We start from the raw sequence: 21,860 nt of genomic DNA, 5'->3' as shown, positions 1-21,860 counted from the left end.
TCCACGTCGTCGTAGAGGCATTCGGTATTTTTAAGATTTTAACAGAATTTTTAATGGTATTTTTTTTATTTTTTTTTGAAAATTGCCAAATTTGTACCAAATGGTAGAGGGTATTAAAACCAGTTACCTGTTTTCTTTGGTTTTGCCCTTATGGCGACTTTTTTTATTTTTGCCCCTTGGGTCTTGTTTGTAATATGTATATGTGTTTTTTTTATTCTGCCTCTATGGCTTTTTTATTTTTGCACAATGGCTGTTTCGTTTAATTTTTTCCCTCTTTTTTTGAAGAATAGCTACTTCTGTTTGTAGTGAGTCTCTTACCACTGGTGGGGGAAACTCCTAAATTTTTTTCGTTTTGTGGTCGCTAATTCGTTTCACTTTGACAAAAGCGAAGGCTCGATTGACCAATGTAAGATGAGAAAAGAAAACCAACCGAATGCTTTGGCTGTTGATTTAACTCTAATTTTATTTCAAAAATATGTTTCTCAAGTGCTACCGAAACTAATCTAACTTAACCTAATCGCAGCCACGCAATTATTCTTATCTATTCTAAAATTGAATGGAGAACATTGCAGGGCTGCTTGTTATTTCATTCAAGTGGTCTTGTGGTGCATCTACTGAGCGCATCGATATCTGTACGTGTGGGTCATAACCTTTATTATCTCACACATTATCGTATGCGTCAGCGCACAAGATCACCGAATTGTTCATTGTGGTGTTTTATGGCGGCTGGGAAATATGTAATTTTAGAATATTTATTGTTTATTGCTAGATTTTCCCAGCGACTCAACTCACTCAAAAGTATGTAAAAAGTATTTTGTACACCTCCAAAGTAAGTTCCCTGACTCTTAGGGTTAATACGGCGAAGCTCACCTCGCTCGTTTGCTAGTCCCGCTGCCTCTGCTAGGAAATTTAGTTTTACTTCAGATATTCGACCAGCAGGTATATAGCGAGCGGATGCAGCTTTCTGCTACCTGAACATCATATGGGTTGGGCAGTTCTCTGAAGCGGCGATGGTACATTCTATGAATTCTTGCCAATTGGCTTTCCCGTGGTTAAGGAAAGTACGGCGTTCAGAGTGTATATATATGATTATGATCTCCGGAAATTATAGCCAAAATGGTGATATTTGAGAGTTTTGATGTATCCAGTAGATCCAAAGCAATGAATATAAAGCTGTGGGGTAGAAGTATTCAGGCAAAATATCACAGATTGTATCGCAGTAAAAGGAAATTTCACAGGTGTAGATAAGTTTCCTTGACGAACTCAAGCATACAGTTTTTGGCATCTCTTTGGGCGAGTGCCACATTTATCATAATTATCATTATCAACAGCTCCAATGTGATGTAGAAACACCTTGTCATAAGGTTGACCAACCATCAACCTATTTATTAGTTTTGTATCCTTCAATGATAGGTTCATTTTATGTACCAGGGACGTGCAAAAACATTTTCGAAAATTTAGAAAAAGTTTTTACCCCTTGGTTGTTGAAATTTGAGTGAATTCTTCGTTCCAGTCATGACATGTGTTTAATCTTCATAAAAGCCTCCATATAACATAACAACGTTTAATATTTAAATCTTGTAGAATGTTATGGAAATCTCCAAGCCGAAAATAGTCCGAGTTAACAGTAGCTAAAGCCCTGCAGGCAACAATGTGGTATCTTCCACAGCAATCTGAAGAGCCTTTTAAAGGACAAAAAACTCACCAAAGGTGGAGGAGGTTTTCAAGCCAATCTTGAAGATAAATCTTTGTCTCTTGGAGGTGTTGTAAATTCCACAACCAGTAGCATTGTCTTTGACCGACGCATCTGTTCCAAATAATTCAAAATCATGCATTTTGTAGTGAGCAAGCTCCTTGTAAATGGCTTGTATCATGTCATTATCAGTGTTTTCTTTTTTAAACGCTAGTAAGTTGGTTCTGATGTGTGGAATTTCTGTCGGGAATATGAGCCTGACTAGTGGATTGTCAGCAATAATATCATACGATACTGAATATATATACGATACTGATCTTTTTGCAGTTAAAAACTGGGCTCTGTGTGCCGGCGGTAGTTCTCCAGCGAGAGTAGGTAATGATTTGGGCACTTCCAGGGATCTTTTAATCAATTCATTTAGACTTTCAACCTTTTTGTTTATGTACTGTGGAGAATTAGCAGTTTTAGAGTACTCAATTTTGGATCTAACAACGCTTCTATATACATTAAGGCATCTCAAAAGATTAGTCTTATTGATAACGGCATTCTCTATAAATGAGAAATGTTCAGAAACAGACAGGGAGTTAGAGATAATTCGTCCCAGAAACTTTAGCTTCTTTTGTTGTTGCATGAAGGTAACCTCGACATTCAGTGTAATTTGTTTTATGGTGGATTAAACGAAATATTGAGTGTGGAAAGTGCATTTAGAAGTCGTTTGATTTTTCTTGCAGGTGTTCCATGGCTTGATCAAAGTCCTTATGATATACCACCCTGCTGCTGTTCTAAGGTGGGCATTCTGGCAGGACTGAATATTTTTCCACTACGTAGCACTATCATTGGCGGACCACACCGGAGCCGCATAATTTACCACAGACCGTCCTATCGTGTTGTAAGAGGTCAACAAGGTTTCCTTATCAGCTCCCCAAGTACTGCCGGCCGGTCCCACGCCTCACATTCCCACCCCTGTGACATCGCTTTACGCAGGGACCGTGTACACATCATGATCCGCATCACAATGGGAATTTTGTAGGCAATAGAAAACCAACTACAGAATCTAATTCATCAGCTAGTTTGTCAAATGATAAAACATGTATTTTAATTGTTTAAAAATAAAATTATTCTAGATTTAATAAGTTCTAAACTCATACTAAACATTACAGTACACAGAATTAAAGTCAATAATAATTCGTGTGGTGAAAATCAGTATATAACAATTGGTAGTAATTGGTAGGAACATTACTTCTAATACATAAGATTAGGGAGTCTGAAGGTATATTACCATTTAATATTTTTAGTACAAAAATGGAGTTCAACATTATATGTCTGCTTTTAAGTGTGGGTAATCTAATTAATTTTAGCCTGTTATCATAAGAAGGATAAGCAAAACTACTTTTCTAATATAAACCTCATAAGGCAAATAGCAGAAATTGCTTTTGCACGGATTCTATTTTATCTAGTATATTGCATATTGAGGATCCCATGCAACAGAACCACCGTTTAACAAGACCTAAAACACCATTTTCTTTATTTACCATTGTTATTACATGGCTATTAAATTTTAATTTGGATCCATCAAGAGACCAAGATCGACAAATGAATCTACAGTTGACAATGAATGACCTTCAATATTATATTGCAATATCATAGAAGATCTGGAGAAGCTTGTATGCTTACATTTGCTCAAATTTAAATCCATACAATTTAACATGCACCATTGAAAAGGGTTATCTAAATCGATTTGAAGTAAACTAGCTTTTTTATCACAAATTTGGGAAATGAATAATTTAAAACCATCTGCGTACATTCACAATTTCGAGTAATTTATGGAATTAGGTAAATCGGTGAAAACAAAAGAAAGAAGGCCGGTCCAAGGTGACTTTCTTGCGGAACACCCGATGGAACGTTAATCGTTTTGGATAGATACCCTTCAAACAAAACTAGTTGTGATCTATTTCCATTTCATTTGACTAAGTTTGTGTTGAAACCTATATAATTTAATTTATATATTAGAAGTTCATGGTTAACCCTATCGAAAGCTTTACTAAAACTAATATAAATTGTGTCAGTTTGTTTACGATGGACAATTTCTTTTATTACTGTAAATTGTATTGACGTAAATTGTTTAAGATTTGTTGTAGTTGAAAGACCACTACAAAAACCATGCTGATATAGACTCAATATAGATTGAATTTTCAGTAAAATTACTGCAGTAATTAATTTTTCGAACAATTTTGGAATGACACTTAATTTTGCAATTCCTCTACAATTTTTGACACATTAGTAAGACTACCAGACTTATGTTAAGGTATAATATAAGATGTTTTCCAGAAAGATAGAAAGTGACCAAATTTAAGTGAATAACTAAGCAATATAGCTAAAGGAAGTGCTAATGTTTCTAAACAATATACAATACAATAATATTCTGATGACATATGCAACATCTTTCTACACGGCGTAAGATCCTTCTCTTAACCCTGTCACTCTCGGGGTGCTCTATAAACTGCCGGTTGAAATAACACGCGCATCTCTTCAGATCTGTCACTTCTACGCCGTTAAATGAGACAGATGTCCGATCGTAATTTTTCCCAGGGTTCTAACGGTCATTGATGATTTGCTATTGATTTCTCTAAGGCAATACCGTTCAGGAACCAGAACCAGAGAACTTTGTTCGGCTTTCCCCACTTCTTCGATGCATTCTTTTCCTCTAGAATTGTCGTCGTAATCATCATTTTCGTCCAAAATCTTGGATCCTTCTCTGCGCAACGGCTTCTCTTCTTCTTCCACTTTTCGATTATTTTTAAGTAACTTGATAAGTTTCTCCCGGAGTGGTTTTTCATCAGTAAGTGCGGGTGCGACACCAGAATTTCCTTCCACATCTCGTTCCTCAAAATGAGGACTTTCCGGCGGGAAAAAATTCCCGAAATTTCCTTCCAAGCCTGGAATCTGTTTTCGTTCAACAGTATTATGTCCCTCTCTTACACTTGATAGTTGTTTGGACAAGTCATCTTTCTCTGCTTCGACGACTTGCCTTTCCTCTTTTTTCTTGTCTTCATTTTTATTTTTGCTGGGTTGTAGCAATGGAAACATCTGCTTCATTTGTTCCATCATCGATTTCAAATGCTCCTGCTGCTGCTGCAGCATCATTTTCTGGAACGCCTGAAACTGTTGCTGTCATATAATAATCTGGTATATTCAATGGCCCAGGATTTTCGACCTCATGCCCCCTTCTCGGAGCTTTTGTTTTTGGAACTCCTTTTTCATTTTTTGCATCATATTTTGCTTGTTTATATTTCTTTTTTTTTGTATATTTTGCTTCTTGTTGTTGTAGCAGTAGTACATGTATGTGTTTCCGTTCTGCTAATCTGGCTCCAGCTCCAGGTTTAGAAATTCGGCTACTTTAACGGCGACCTGACTTAACGCCCAACGGACATAAAGCCCAAAATTGATTTTGGGCGTTATGTCTGCCCAAACCCCGGACATAACCCCCAAAATCAAATTGGGCGTTATGTCCCCCGATGCTGCGGACATAATGCCCAAAAATAATAGGACATAACGCCCAAAAAATGGGAACTAGGTATGTTGTAATGCAGAACTGGTTTCAAAATAACGGTATATTAGCTATTAAGAATGAGTTGTAAAAGATCAGTTGTTGATGCGTAAAATAGCAATCATCATTCAGTTGTTTCCAAACTAGTGATAAGAATGGGTGAAATTGTTGAATTTGAGTTTGTTGTAGGCGCTCGCCTCAATTGTGAGTTAGTGTATACGCCGACGAAAAAACAATTGTACAAATTTAAAACTCAATACACCAATAAAAAAGGAGAGTGCATAAGGCGATACATTTGTTATCAAAATAATTGCAAAGCATTTCTTCAAGTTATTAACAGAGAAGTAGCAATTTTACCAAAAGAAAATAATGGATACTTTGACCATGGCGACCAGGAAAGCCTAATGAATCAATTTAAATTAAAAGCTGCAATAAAAGAAGGTGTTTCCAAACCGAGCTTGGTAGCAAACAAAGTTCGAGTTGTTTTTAACGCTGAATGCAGAAATGCTAAGGATAGTGCTGATCAAATTGTCTTTAACAAAATGCAGAGGCACTTGAGGCGGATAAAGAGCCAAGCTATGCCGAAATCTCCACAAACTCCTCAGGAATTTATAAACATATTTGCAAACAGCGAACACATGAAGCAATACGGCATGTGTGAGAGCGCGCCGGACGAACCATTTTATCAAACAACAATCCTGGAAACAGACTTTAGCTACACCCTATTCTGCTCCTTACCAATGACGAAATTAATTTCTACAATGGATGATGACTCTCGTCACTATCTTGTCGATGCGACATTTGCAGTTGTGCCATCAAGCGGTTACAAATGATTACTTCTTATATACATCGGGTATGAGCGTCACGTAAGTTGTTGAGTTAGATGTTATTATGTGTATAAAATGTATTCCTTATTTTAAATTAGAAATTGAGTAATGAATCAAGCCGAAAGATGTTGAAAGCTATTGATCAATAGTCATAGACGGTGGATTTATATAGGAAAATCGCGCGATTTTCTTATATAAATCCACCGTCTATGACTATTGATCAATAGCTTTCAACATCTTTCGGCTTGATTCATTACTCAATTTCTAATTTAAAATAAGGCATACATTTTCCGTATGGGTACATTCATAACCGAGTTTTGCAGGTATTCCCTTTTGCATATATACTTATGTCGAAGAAAACCCAGAAATGCTACGAACACGTTTTGCGGTTCATAGACGCAAATGTGTTTCGCCTTAATCCCGCCTCTTTTACCACAGACTTTGAGAAGGCCCTACGAAGTGGAATATTAAAGGTATATCCTGAGGTGCAACTAAAGGGATGCTGGTTCCATTACTGCCAAGCATTAAGAAGAAAATTAACCAACATCTCAGAATTGGCTAAATTTGTCAAAACCACTGATGCGGCAAGGCGAATTTTTAAAAAGATGCTTGTTTTACCACTGCTTCCTCCAGACGATATACCAACCGCATTCAATTTGTGCAAACAAGAAGCGTACGCATCCATGAACTGTTATTACAAATCAGAGAATGTATTTGAGAAATTCTTCGACTATTTTCAAAGACAATGGATAGATTTAGTGAGTACATACATATATATTCAGAAAATTTTAAATATGTATATATATTTCCATAGGAAAGTCCACTCAAATTTTCTGTCCATGGTGAATGCGTACGAACTACGAGCGCTGTGGAATCATATAACAGCTTTTTGTGTGCACAAATTCCAATGCATGGCTCATTCTGGGACTTTTTACAAATAATTAGACAGCAAGAGTTTCAGAAATATGTTGATCTGAAACAGATTTTAGATGGCGTTTCGGAAATTTCACAACCACCAAAAAAACGAAATAGAGACCGCAATGAGCAAGTGAAAATTCTCACAGAGCAACTGGCAAATAAACAGATTACTCCCAAAATGTTCCTCCAGATGATGACCAATAAAATAAATAATCTCGCCCCAGTAGTTTTGGACCGAACACCTATTGATGAATGCGAAACTGAGGATGAAAGTCAACCTATCCTTCAGGATGGGTTGTTATGTGAAATATGTTTTAAAAACAAAAAATGTATGCTTCTGCTTCCATGCAGGCATGCAAAACTTTGTAAACCTTGTTTTGAAGGAATACAAGATAAACATAATAATCAAGGTACTTTAATATTATGTCCATTCTGTAGACAAATTGTGGGTCAAACACAAGAAATTTATATTTGATTTGAATAAACTTCTAATTTCTACAACTGAACTGCAAAAATGTTACTTTAAATAAAAACGGACATAACGCCCAGTGGGCATTATGTCCGCAGCATTGGGGGACATAATGCCCAATTTCGTTTAGGGGGTTATGTCCGGGGTTTGGGCAGACATCACGCCCAAAATCAATTTTGGGCTTAGTAAGTAAACTCCGAGGACGGCATTTACTTTAAAACTGCTAATAGCATCCGCGACTGCATCGGTGTGAATGCCACTCAGACCTGCCTGATAGGCTTCTTGATCTAGAGGTTCTCTCTTGTAGCGCTGGACCTCCCTCTCTCCACCATATCATGGTTGGGATGACTCTCACGGTAACACCCAATCAGGTACTGCAACGAAAGCATATGATTATGCTGACGTAAGGGAAGGACTTTCGCCTCCTCATGTAGATGGTCCACTGGTGTCATGAGGAGGCACCCTGTCGCAGTTCTCAGGCAGCGTTCTGTCAGGTCTGGATGTGCTTCCACTGCGTAGCACTAGTATTCGCAGACCACACTGGAGCCGCATAGCTGACCACAGACCGACCTATCGCGTTATAAGAGGTCAACAAGGTTTCTTTGTCCGCACCCTAAGAGCTGCCGGCTAGCGCCTTGAGGACCTTGTTCCTACTTTTCATCTTGTCGCAGATAGCTGTGGCTTGCGCGGACGACTTGAACATGCTGTCGAACGTGACCCCAAGAATCTTGGGGTAGTTCGTGGTCGGTATTAGATTCCCCTCGACCTGAACATTCAGCTGTGTTCTAATCTCCGCAGACCATGTGGTAAAGAGTGTGGCCGTTGATTTCGTGGCGGATATTTTCATATTCCTCGCGTGGAAGTATGCGGCAAGCCTTTCGCATATGTCATCGACCACTGGACCCGACGCCATGATCGTACAATCATCCGCATACGTTACGATCTCAATGCCGTCTGGAGGGCGAGGAATTCTGGAAAGGTAGAGGTTAAACAGTTCCGGAGATATCACCCCACCTTGGGGAACTCCCTGTTTCACTCTACGGGCTTTGGACTTCATGTTCCGGAATTCCACGTACGACTGGCGTCCACACATATAGTTGATTATCCAACGTTTCAAACTTGGCCGGAGGGTAGTTCTCTGCACGTCCTCAAACAGTGTGGCATGATTGACCGTATCAAATGTCTTTGATAGGTCAAGGGCTACAAACACTGTTCTTTCACACGGCCTGTTCTGGTTCAGTCCTCTACTAATATGTGTGGAAATGGCGTGTAATGCTGTTGTGGTACTATGTTGTGGACGGAATCCATGCTGGTGGTTGGCAACTGTATAGCTTCCTCTAATGCTGGGGAGGAGTAAAGCCTCAAGAGTCTTTGCTACTGGCGACAAAAGCGAAATCGGCCTGTACGATTCGCCTTTACTGGCATCCTTGACTGGCTTCAGTAGCGGGACCACCCGGCCCATTTTCCAGGTTTCGGGCTCTATGTGGGTGGCTAGCGGCAAATTGAGAACTTTCGTAAAGTACTCGACTCCCGGCGTATCCAGCTGCTTCAACAATACCATTGAGATTCCGTCCGGGCCCAACGGATGACATTTGCAACATCACCCATCGTAAACTGTGGTGGTTCCTCCTCGGCGGGAAGAGATATGATACGACGTAGTACTCTTCGCTTCGCCCTATCGCTCTCGGGGTGCTCGACAAATTGTCGGTTAAAGTATTCCGCGCACCTCTTCGGATCAGTCACCGTTACGTTGTTAAAAGTGACTGAGGTCCTATCATGCTTTTTTCCAGGGTTCGAGAGCGACTTAACCGTTACCCACAGCTTACTCATATCGGTTCCAATGTTGGAGCACTTCAGATGGTCTAGTCACTTTTTCATCTTATGCTCCTGTACCAACCGGTTGACTTCCACTGTCAAATCACTGATTCTAGGATCAGTAGGGTTGGTACGACGGAGATCATCACACTCGTTTGCTAATCCCGCTGCCTCCGCTGGGAAGTTTGGTCTTATCTCGGGTATTCGACCAGCAGGCATATAGCGTGCGGCTGCAGCTTTGATGATGTTTCGGAAAATCCTTTCTGCTACCCGAACATCAGAAAGGTTGGGCAGTTCTCTGAAGCGGCGGTTGGTGAATTCTCTGAACTCTGGCCAGTGAGCTTTCTCATGGTTAAGGAAAGTGCGGCGTTCAGAGGTTATGAAATCGGGCGACCTGCTTATGGAGACGATTATCGGAAAATGGTCTGAGCCAAGAGAAATGACGGGTTGCCAAGTCACGTCATTTATCAGACCGGGTGACACTATGGTTAAGCCTGGCGAACTGTGACTCTCTCCTCTTATTCGGGTGGGGGCATCCTCGTTAACCGTTGTAATCATTACAACGTTGTAGGCTGCAATTTTCATTCAGCTTGTGTTCCTGCACCGCTGCGATCTTAATATTCCTCCGACTCATAAATTCCACTATCTCATCTATTTTGCCCCGTAGTCCGTTGCAATTGAATTGCAAGAATGATGCACAATCCGGAGTTGGAACAGCAACATGTGGCGTTAGGTGCTGCGGTGTTGGTGGCTGTTCTGGAGACTGCGGTGGAGTGCCATACTCCGACGACGTTCTGATGACGACGAAGAAGTGGACTCGCTGGGGACTACGTTACTGCAGCAAGTCGCAACATAATCCCTTTCGCTGTAGTCTCGTAAACGCCTTAGTCCGGAACAGTTCTTGAAGTGCACCCATTCTCTGCATTCATTACATCGCACCGAAACTGATCTGTGGTGGATGACGTTCTGGCAAACCGAGCAGAACCAAGGTCCGGGGTTTTCCTCAATTCCGGCACGGACCATTAAAATCCGGAGCAAGCATTCCGGGATATGCTGCTCCTAATGCAGAAAAATAAACAAACACAAACATGTACATACTGGGTTGGCAGCCGCTGGCCGAAACTGGGATCTTGTTGTTTCGGGTCAATCCGGTATCGTAGAACCCGCTGCCGTGGGATTGATTTTGCTTCTTTGTTTTTTCGATGTTGCCTTCTTGGCTGTCTATCATTTATTTATTTATTTACTTATTTTTAGTTTTTTATTTTTTAATGTTAGGCCCAAGTTATCATACAGTCCCCATATAACATATAATTTGGTGTTTGAAGTTCGTAATAGATACTGCAGCATAAAACAGAAAATGGGCCATGTAGGTCCACGTCTTCGTATAGCCCCCATATACCGTACCCTCCGATATTCGGTATTTTGATGATTTTAGCTACATTGTAAACAGATTTTTCAAGTTTCGCATTTAAATATTGTAATAACTTATGACAAAAGTTGCCTATGCAGGTCCACGTCGTCGTAGAGGCATTCGGTATTTTTAAGATATTAACAGAATTTTTAATGGTATTTTTTTTTTTTGAAAATTGCCAAATTTGTACAAAATGGTAGAGGGTATTAAAACCTGTTACCTGTTTTCTTTGGTTTTGCCCCTATGGCGACTTTTTTTATTTTTGCCCCTTGGGTCTTGTTTGTAATATGTATATGTGTTTTTTTTATTCTGCCTCTATGGCTTTTTTATTTTTGCACAATGGCTGTTTCGTTTAATTTTTTCCCTCTTTTTTTGAAGAATAGCTACTTCTGTTTGTAGTGAGTCTCTTACCACTGGTGGGGGAAACTCCTAATTTTTTTTCGTTTTGTGGTCGCTAATTCGTTTCACTTTGACAAAAGCGAAGGCTCGATTGACCAATGTAAGAAGAGAAAAGAAAACCAACCGAATGCTTTGGCTGTTGATTTAACTCTAATTTTATTTCAAAAATATGTTTCTCAAGTGCTACCGAAACTAATCTAACTTAATCTAATCGCAGCCACGCAATTATTCTTATCTATTCTAAAATTGAATGGAGAACATTGCAGGGCTGCTTGTTATTTCATTCAAGTGGTCTTGTGGTGCATCTACTGAGCGCATCGATATCTGTACGTGTGGGTCATAACCTTTATTATCTCACACATTATCGTATGCGTCAGCGCACAAGATCACCGAATTGTTCATTGTGGTGTTTTATGGCGGCTGGGAAATATGTAATTTTAGAATATTTATTGTTTATTGCTAGATTTTCCCAGCGACTCAACTCACTCAAAAGTATGTAAAAAGTATTTTGTACACCTCCAAAGTAAGTTCCCTGACTCTTAGGGTTAATACGGCGAAGCTCACCTCGCTCGTTTGCTAGTCCCGCTGCCTCTGTTGGGAAATTTAGTTTTACTTCAGATATTCGACCAGCAGGTATATAGCGAGCAGATGCAGCTTTGATGATGCCCGGAAACACCTATCTGCTACCTGAGCATCATATGGGTTGGGCAGTTCTCTGAAGCGGCGATGGTACATTCTCTGAATTCTTGCCAATTGGCTATCCCGTGGTTAAGGAAAGTACGGCGTTCAGAGTGTGTATATATGATTATGATCTCCGGAAATTATAGCCAAAATGGTGATATTTGAGAGTTTTGATGTATCCAGTAGATTAAGATGGCTTATCCAAAACAATGAATATAAAGCTGTGGGGTAGAAGTATTCAGGCAAAATATCACAGATTGTATCGCAGTAAAAGGAAATTTCACAGGTGTATGTAAGTTTCCTTGATGAACTCAAGCATACAGTTTTTGGCATCTCTTTGGGCGAGTGCCACATTTATCATAATTATCATTATCAACAGCTCCAATGTGATGTAGACACACCTTGTCATAAGGTTGACCAACCATCAACCTATTTATTAGTTTCGTATCCTTCAATGATAGGTCCATTTTATGTACCAGGGACGTGCAAAAACATTTTCGCAAATTTGGAAAAAAATTACCCCTTGGTTGTTGAAATTTGAGTGAATTCTTCGTTCCAGTCATGGCATGTGTTTAATCTTCATTAAAGCCTCCATATAACATAACAACGTTTAATATTTAAATCTTGTAGAATGTTATGGAAATCTCCAACCCGAAAATAGTCCGAGTTAACAGTAGCTAAAGCCCTACAGGCAACAATGTGGTATCTTCCACAGCAATCTGAAGAGCCTTTTAAAGGACAAAAAACTCACCAAAGGTGGAGGAGGTTTTCAAGTCAATCTTGAAGATAAATCTTTGTCTCTTGGAGGTGTTGTAAATTCCACAACCAGTAGCATTGTCTTTGACCGACGCATCTGTTCCAAATAATTCAAAATCATGCATTTTGTAGTGAGCAAGCTCCTTGTAAATGGCTTGTAAAAGCTAGTAAGTTGGTTCTGATGTGTGGAATTTCTGTCGGGAATATGAGCCTGACTAGTGGATTGTCAGCAATAATATCATACGATATCTGGATTTCGTAGCTTCATCCTACTGATCTTTTTGCAGTTAAAAACTGGGCTCTGTGTGCAGGCGGTAGTTCTCCAGCAAGCGTATATACCACAAGAGTAGGTGATGATTTGGGCACTCCCAGGGATCTTTTAATCATGTCAATTAGACGTTCAACTTTTTTCTTTATGTACTGTGGAGAATTAGCAGTTGTCGTTTTAGAGTACTCAATTTTGGATCTAACAACGCTTCTATTCTCTGATTGAAGTAGGGCATCTCAAAAGATTAGTCTTATTGATAACGGCATTCTCTATAAATGAGAAATGTTCAGAAAGTAATTCAGTGTAATTTGTTTTATGGTGGATTAAACAAAAGATTGAGTGCGGAAAGTGCATTTAGAAGTCGTTTGATTTTCCTTGCTGCGGTTCTAAGGTCGGCATTCTGGCAGGACTGAATATTTTTCCACTACGTAGCACTAACATTGGCGAACCACACCGGAGCCGCATAATTTACCACAGACCGTCCTATCGTGTTGTAAGAGGTCAACAAGGTTTCCTTATCAGCTCCCCAAGTACTGCCGGCCGGTCCCACGCCTCACATTCCCACCCCTGTGACATTCCTTTACGCAGGGACCGCGTACACATCATGATCCGCATCACAATGGGAATTTTGTAGGCAATTGAAAACCAACTACAGAATCAAATTCATCAGCTAGTTTGTCAAATGATAAAACATGTATTTTAATTGTTTAAAAATAAAAATATTCTAGATATAATAACTTCTGAACTCATACTAAACATTACAGTACACAGAATTAAAGTCAATAATAATTCGTGCGGTGAAAATCAGTATATAATAATTGGTAGTATCTAGATCTAAACAGAACATTACTTCGAATACATAGGATTAGGGAATCTGAAGGTATATTAACATTTAATATTTTTAGTACAAAAATCGAGTTCAACATAATACGTCTGCTTTTAGGTGTACGCAATCTAATTAATTTTAGCCTGCTAGCATAAGAAGGCAAAGCAAAATCACTATTTCAATATAAACCTCGTAAGGCAAATAGCAGAAATTGTTTTTGCACGGATTCTATTTTATCTGAGTATATTGCATATTGAGGATCCCACACAACAGAACCACCGTTTAACAAAACCTAAAACATCATTTGCTTTATTTACCACTGTTATTACATGGCTATTAAACTTTAATTTTGGGTCCATCAAAAGGTCAAGATCGACAAATGAATCTACAGTTGACAATGAATGACCTTCAATATTATATTGCAATATCAGAGAAGATCTGGAGAAGCATATATGCATACATTTGCTCAAATTTGAATCCATACAATTTAACATGCACTATTGAAAAAGGTTATCTAAATCGATTTGAAGTAAACTATTTGTTTTTTATCAAAAATTTGGGAAATGAATAATTTAAAATCATCTGCGTACATTCACAATTTCGAGTTACGATGGACAAATTATTTTATTACTGTAAATTTTATTGACGTAAATTGTTTAAGATTTGTTGTAGTTGAAAGACCGCTACAAAAACCATGCTGATATAGACTCAATATAGATTGAATTTTCAGTGAAATTGCTGCAGTAATTAATTTTTCTAACAATTTTGGAATGACGCTTAATTTTGCACATCCTTTATAATTTTTGACACATTAGTAAGACTACCAGATTTATGTAAAGGTATAATATAAGATGTTTTCCAGAAAGTTGAAATAACACGCACATCTCTTCATATCTGTCACTTCTACGCCGTTAAAAGAGACAGATGTCCGATCGTAATTTTTCCCAGGGTTCTAACGGTCATTGATGATTTGCTGAGAACCAGAACCAGAGGACTTTGTTCCGCTTTCCCCACTTCTTCGATGCATTCTTTTCCTCTAGAATCGTCATCGTAATCATCATATTCGTCGAAAATCTTGGATCCTTATGTGCGCAGCGGTTTCTCCTCTTCTCCCACTTTTCGATTATTTTTAAGTAACTTGATAAGTTTCTCCCGGAGTGGTTTTTCAACAGTCAGTGCGGGTGCGACACCAGAATTTCCTTCCACATCTCGTTCCTCAAAATGAGGACTTGCCGGCGGGAAAAAATTCCCAAATTTTCCTTCCAAGCCTGAAATCTGTTTTCGTTCAACAGCATCATGTTCCTTTCTTACACTTGATAGTTGTTTGGACAAGACATCTTTCTCAGTTTTGACGACTTGCCTTTCCTCTTGTTTCTTGTCTTCATTTTTATTTTTGCTGGGTTGTAGCAATAGGAACATCTGCTTTATTAGTTCCATCATCGATTTGAAATGCTCCTGTTGCTGCAGCATCATTTTCTGGAACGCCTGAAACTGTTGCTGTTATAAAATAATCTGGTATATTCAATGCCCCAGGCTTTTCGACCTCAAGGCCTCTTGACGCCGTTGTTTTATCCGCTTTCTGAAGCTCATGCTCCCCTTCTTGGAGCTTTTGTTTTTGGAACTCCTTTTTCATTTTTTGCATCATATTTTGCTTTTTTATATTTCTTTGTTTTTTTTTTTTTTTTTTTTTGAATATTTTGCTTCTTTGTTTTTTTCGATGCTGCTTTCTTGGCTTTTATTTATTTTTTTTAATTTATATCTTTTTTAGTTCGGAGTTTTGACGTCCTCTTATCAAATTTTGTACGTTTTTGTTTTGCGACTTTGTTGTACTTTTTTAGCGATTTTTTCTTTGGTTTTTCCCCTATGGCGAGTTTTTTTTTATTTTTGCCCATTGGGTTTCGTTTGTAATATTTATATGTTTTTTTTTTTTTAATTCTGCCTCTATGGCTTTTTTATTCTTGCACAATGACTTTTTCGTTTAATTTTGTCCCTTCGACTATTTTTTAAAATGCCCTACGGTATTATATTTCAAATATCTCAGCGGACTTCTTTTGGTAGCAGTTCTTCTCTTTTTTTTTTTTGAAGAATAGCTACTTCTGCTTGTAGTGAGTCTCTTACCACTGGTGGGGGAAAACTCCTACAATTTTTTTCGTTTTGTGGTCGCTAATTCGTTTCACTTTGACGAAGCGAAGGCTCGATTGACCTATGTAAGATGAGAAAAGAAAACCAACCGAATGGTTTGGCTGTTGATTCAATTCTAATTGTATTTAACTAATCTAACTTAACCTAATTGCAGCCACGCAATTATTCTTATCTATTCTAATGTTGAATGGAGAACATTGCAGGGCTGCTTGTTATTTCATTCAAGTGGTCTTGTGCATCTACTGAGCCCATCGATATATGTACTTGTGGGTCATAACCTTTATTATCTCACAAATTATCGTATGCGTCAGCGCACAAGATCACCGAATTGTTCACTGTGGTGTTTTATGGCGGCTGGGAAAAATGTAATTTTATAATATTTATTGTTTATTGCTAGATTTCCGAGGCGACTCAACCCACTCAAAAGTATGTGAAAAGTATTTTGTACACCTCCAGAGCAAATTCCCTGACTCTTAGGGTTAATACGGCGAAGCTCACCTCGCTCGTTTGCTAGTCCCGCTGCCTCTGTTGGGAAATTTAGTCTTATTTCAGGTATTCGACCAACAGGTATATAGCGAGCGGTTGCAGCTTTGATGATGTCCCGGAAACACTTATCTGCTACCTGAACATCATATGGGTTGGGCAGTTCTCTGAAGCGGCGATTGGTATATTCTCTGAATTCTTGCCAATTGGCTTTCCCGTGGTTAAGGAAAGTACGGCGTTCAGAGCCTATAACACTAAGCAGTGCATGTAGAAAATAATCCAGTGTGTTTATATGATTATGATCTCCGGAAATTACAGCCAAAATGGTGATCTTTGATGTATCCAGTAGATTAAGATGGCTTATCCAAAGCAATGAATATAAAGCTGTGGGGTAGAAGGATTCAGGCAAAATAGCACAGATTGTATCACAGTATAAGGAAATTTCACAGGTGTAGATGAGTTCCCTTGAACTCAAGCAGTTGTGTGCAAAGATTGGGGTCTTGGGTTTGGTTCAGTTTTTGGTGTAGTGGAAAGAGGATAGAGAATTTGCATCTTAAACCTCAGGCATTCAAAAATACAGGTTTGGGCATCGCTTTGGGCGAGTGCCACATTTATCACAATTATCATTATCAACAGTTCCAATGCGATGTAGGGGCACCTTGTCATAAGGTTGACCAACCATCAACCTATTTATTAGTTTTGTATCCTTCGAGGATAGGTTCATAGTTACCAGGGACGTGCACTAACATTTTCGGAAATTTGGAAAAAAATTACCCCTTGGTTGTTGAAATTTGAGTGAATTCTTCGTTCCAGTCATGGAAATTTTGTGTTTAATCTTCATTAAAGCCTCCATATAACATAACAACGTTGAATATTTAAATCTTGTAGAATGAAATGAATGAAATCTCCAACCCGAAAATGGTCCGAGTTAACAGTAGCTAAAGCCCTGCAGGCAACAAGGTGGAGGAGGTTTTCAAGTCAATCTTGAAGATAAATCTTTGTCTCTTGGAGATGTTGTAAATTCCACAACCAGTAGCATTGTCTTTGACCGACGCATCTGTTGCAAATAATTCAATATCATGCATTTTGTAGTCAGCAAGCTCCTTGTAGATGGCTTGTGGGATTTCTGTCGGGAATATGAGCCTGACTTAACTAGTGGATTGTCAGCAATAATATCATACGATATCTGGATTTCGTAGCTTCATCCTACTTTTTGTGGAATTTTTTTCCTCGTCATTATTTCGTTAGTTTTGATTTCATTGGCTCATGCTGAGCATTTCTCTTTTTTTCTTACAGGAGTGATCTGTTGACATGCACAAAACACATTTTTTAATATTGCAATTTCCCTTACACATCTCGTTAATACCCTCCAAACATCTACCCTTGGAACGACGAAGTTGATACATAGTCTTACTGCTGGATAAAAGGCATTTATAACCAAAACCGTGTGGTTGAAAACACATAATGGGAAATTTTTAATGACACCAAAGGTTTCCACGAAATTCCTTGGGACGAAGGCTCTCAATTTTTCTTCTTTAAATCTTCATTTTGAATAGAAGCGTTGGCAGAAATTCTGTCTTCAAAGGAGATTTTGTGCAGCGTAACGCTAATCGCATCTACCCTTTTGATACCCTGAAACCCTTTTACTTTAATATATTTGATTTCTGCCTCACTAGTATCTACTAACACCATAAACTCACCTCTATGTTCGTCAATAAATCTCCTCTTATTGGTATCTTACAGGATTTTTTGCACTTGCACACCAGCGTTATCAGCAGCGTCGCTACAACACACATTTATTTTTTGATCAACATCGCCATTTTCTAGAATTCTTATTTCGCCTGGGCGCTAACAATGGTGTTAGCTTCACTCACACATAGAAATGCGTCTTTAGGTACAGACGCCATGGCGTCCATAACCTTCCTTGCAGCCACGTTCCAGATAATTAAGCACTCACACACCACAAAAGGAATTTTTAAATTGTAGTTGCACAGCAACAGATTTTTATTTTATTAATAAAAATATTATTCATCCTTCCTCACAAAACATCTGCTGCACAGCAAACCGAAGAAAAAAATTACACAGCAGCCACAAGTAAAAAACACGCATCACGGTATACAATTACGTCTTAACACGATGAGCTCTCAACGAGGAAATGTGTTTTTATAAAAACAACAATAATGGATTTAAGCCTGACTATTTTGCAACAATAAAATGTTCAGAAAATATTCAAATTTGGGTGTTTTCAAAATATTTATTGCAACGTATGCATCTACAGTTTTTTTAACGTTCTCACGCCTCACATTCCCACCACTGCCGACCTCCCTTTACGTAGGAATCGTCTGCATGGTCTGCATCATTATGGAATTTAGTAGGGAAAAACCAGCTACAGTATCTAATTCATCAGCTAGTTTGTCAAATAATTAAACATGTATTTTAATTGTTTAAAAATAAAGTTATTCTGGAATTAATAACTTCTAAACTCATACCAAAATCTACATTACAGTACACAGAATTAAAGTCAACACACAATTTACTAAGAGGTTCGTCCATTGAATAATTCGTGCGGTAAGAATTAGTATATAATAATAGGTAGTATCTACTAGATCTATTTGGAACATTAATTCTAATAGAGGAGATTAGGAAATCTGAAGGTGTATTACCATTTAAAATTTTTAGTACAAACATGGAGTTCAACATAATACGTCTGCTTTTAAGTATAGGCAATCTAATTAATTTTAGCCTGCTAACATATGGAGGCAAAACAAAATCACTATTCCAATATAAACCTCGTAAGGAGATATTGTATATTAGGTGTGTCTGGTTACTTTCTCTGCAGGAATTGTCCAGCAACATCTTTCTGAGAGAGTAAGGTAGTTATTCTCTTTTGCTAGTGGCATTTGTCTAAAAATGTTGGAATTAGTCTTTAATTTTCTTATTACATATTAATATTTATGTTTTTCACATTTTGTGAAGTTGTTCTCCAAAAACAATTAGTCTTGCTAATTCCAAAACAATATTTTCAAATTAAAATCACAAAAAAAATAAATAAACAATAGAAAACATCTGATTGAATGTCCATGAATGAGAAGAAGAAGGCTCTCTTTTGCAGAACTTTCGGGTTAACAGACGACTTCCAGTAACAATTTGTAACAATTGTTACAAATTTTAGGGTAACCAGACACACCTATTGTTTATGCACGTATTCTATTTTATCAGAGTATATCCCATACAACAGAGCCGTATTCTAATGAAGGTTTAACAAGAGACGTAAATAAATGGTTTGTTATATATGGATCAGAAAATTCTTTGGCCCTCCGTTTATCAAAACCTAAAATACCATTTACTTTATTTACCATTGTTATTACATGGCTAAGGTCGACGAAGGAGTTTTTGTTGTAACAGACAAAACCAACTTACATGATTATGCTATTTCGTTCATGTGAAACAAATGATTTATAGGAAAATGCATTTGATTTTATTGCCTTGGATACAATAAATTATACGAATGGGAATCCGAAATTTTTGATTTAATATGACATTGCATATTATTTATATCATTCGAATTGTTTGCTTTGTTTCATTTGCAAATTTTACAAACACAATTTTGTATTTATGGCTTATTTGTCGATATGTGCAATTCAACATAGTTCCGGAAACCCCCAAGTACACAATTTTTGTAAGTGAATTTAAAAGTGTCTTCTCAGAAAAGTTCTTTATTTGTCATAGAGCCTAAAGCACTGTGGGGCAAAATATTAAACTCAGAAAAAGCTAACAAGAACTCTGGATGTGCAAAGAGAATCCGCCAAGGAAAGAAAATGAAGCTTCTGAATGTAGCACAGACTCATAGCCAAAGACGAATTGGAATATGCATTCACGCACTCAAAGCTGTTGTACAACGAAACAAAAACAATTTCTACTTAAGGCATCAAAATCCCAAATCCATGTTATGCCATGTTTACGTTAGAACTTTTTGTAGGGTTAACCTACTTTGAGAGGATTTATTTGAAGTAAAAGTAATGGATATGACAATTTAAATCTAAATCTAGTGGGTTAACCCTCATATATATAAACGTACTTTTAGTCAGGAATCCATAGGGCTAACTGTAAGGAAGCTGTTTTTACGTTGCCCTTCATTGCAAACACGTTTTATCAAAAGAGGTGGAGCATGCACAGTAACGACAACCACTGGTCTTCACTAATTAATCTAAAAAAGTTAATTCGAAATGTGCACGAAATGAAAGAAGGGAAGCGCAATCACAGAAGGACCACAAAATGATTTAGGTGAGTCCATGGTACAATGAAGAGAAGGTAGGTCAACTTTGAAAAAATTGTAAGTATAGAGGTCTACCTGTTTGGCTTGTAATGTCAGAATTACTATCAAAACAATAAAAAAGCAAACAACTTGTTGCATTGATTTTGAATAAATAATTGAAAAAACGCGATAACTTTATGAAAGGTCAACACTTATTTTCAAAATCATGTACTATATATCCCTAAAGGATTATTTCGCTACAAAAACTCTAGATTTTGTCGATGCATACGTTGAAATTAACATTTTGAAAACACACAAATTGGAATATTTTCTGAACAATTCTTTTGTTATTGAAAAGAAAACACATGCATAAACAAATAAAGATGACATATTAAGCCAAGAAAATAAAAAAATTGAAATCATATGGTATCATAGCCCTACCTTGATATCATTGTACCATGGGTGAGTCTAACTTCAGGGGATTAATTATGATTATTGTTACCGATACAACATGTGCATTGTAATTGGATTTCAGCACATGTTGGAAGAGAAACGTTACATCATAACCAAATTCATTAGTTACCAGCATAACGTTCAGCATCGCGAAGTTAGAAATTAAATAGCCAAACATCGAGTACTTCTTTCTGCAGGATTTGATGAACAATTATGATTAACTAAAGGCACCAATGCTAACATTGTGATTATAGAAACAGCTAGAAGAGACGATATGAAGTTTATCTTACTTCTCACTAATGTCTTTATTTACTTCACTGAGAGGAGTGAGATCCCATTTTTTGGGTTTAATCAGATCCCCAACATTCTAGCTTTACTTGTTTATTTTGATGTCGGAAGGCCGGTAATGGTTGCTTTAAATCTGTTCATTGTTAGACTATTACCGCAGTAATATTTGTCGCCTATTGTGTACTTAATAGTAGTAGTACTGTTCATAAAATTGCTATAATTTTGCCCAACACTGTTGGTTGGATATTTACCGGCGGCCGCATAAATGGCATCATAACGAAATGATGTAAATAATGTAAACACATACACACATACATTTATGCAGCCACCGGTAAATTCCAATGCTAAATTTCAATAACTAAGCATCGTCAACAGCCAAAACAGGTTTGATGTGACGATGCAAATTTGGCAATAGTTAGTTCTAATCGAATTCTAAGCGCGAACGCGAGTTTCCCCCCGAGTGACAAGTGAAACTGTCAATACAAAAACACAAAATAACAAGACTAATAACATAACTTTTACAAAAAATTGAAACATAAAACAGTGAATTTACAACATAAAGAGCCAAACACAAAACAAGAACATACAACAAGATGAACAAAGAAATTGTTGAATTGTAAAACTTACAA

The sequence above is a fragment of the Musca domestica genome, unplaced genomic scaffold, assembly GCF_030504385.1.
Source record: "Musca domestica strain aabys unplaced genomic scaffold, Musca_domestica.polishedcontigs.V.1.1 5, whole genome shotgun sequence".
In the NCBI taxonomy this organism is placed as follows: Eukaryota; Metazoa; Arthropoda; class Insecta; order Diptera; family Muscidae; genus Musca; species Musca domestica.
Note: the sequence above shows the minus strand (reverse complement) of the source record.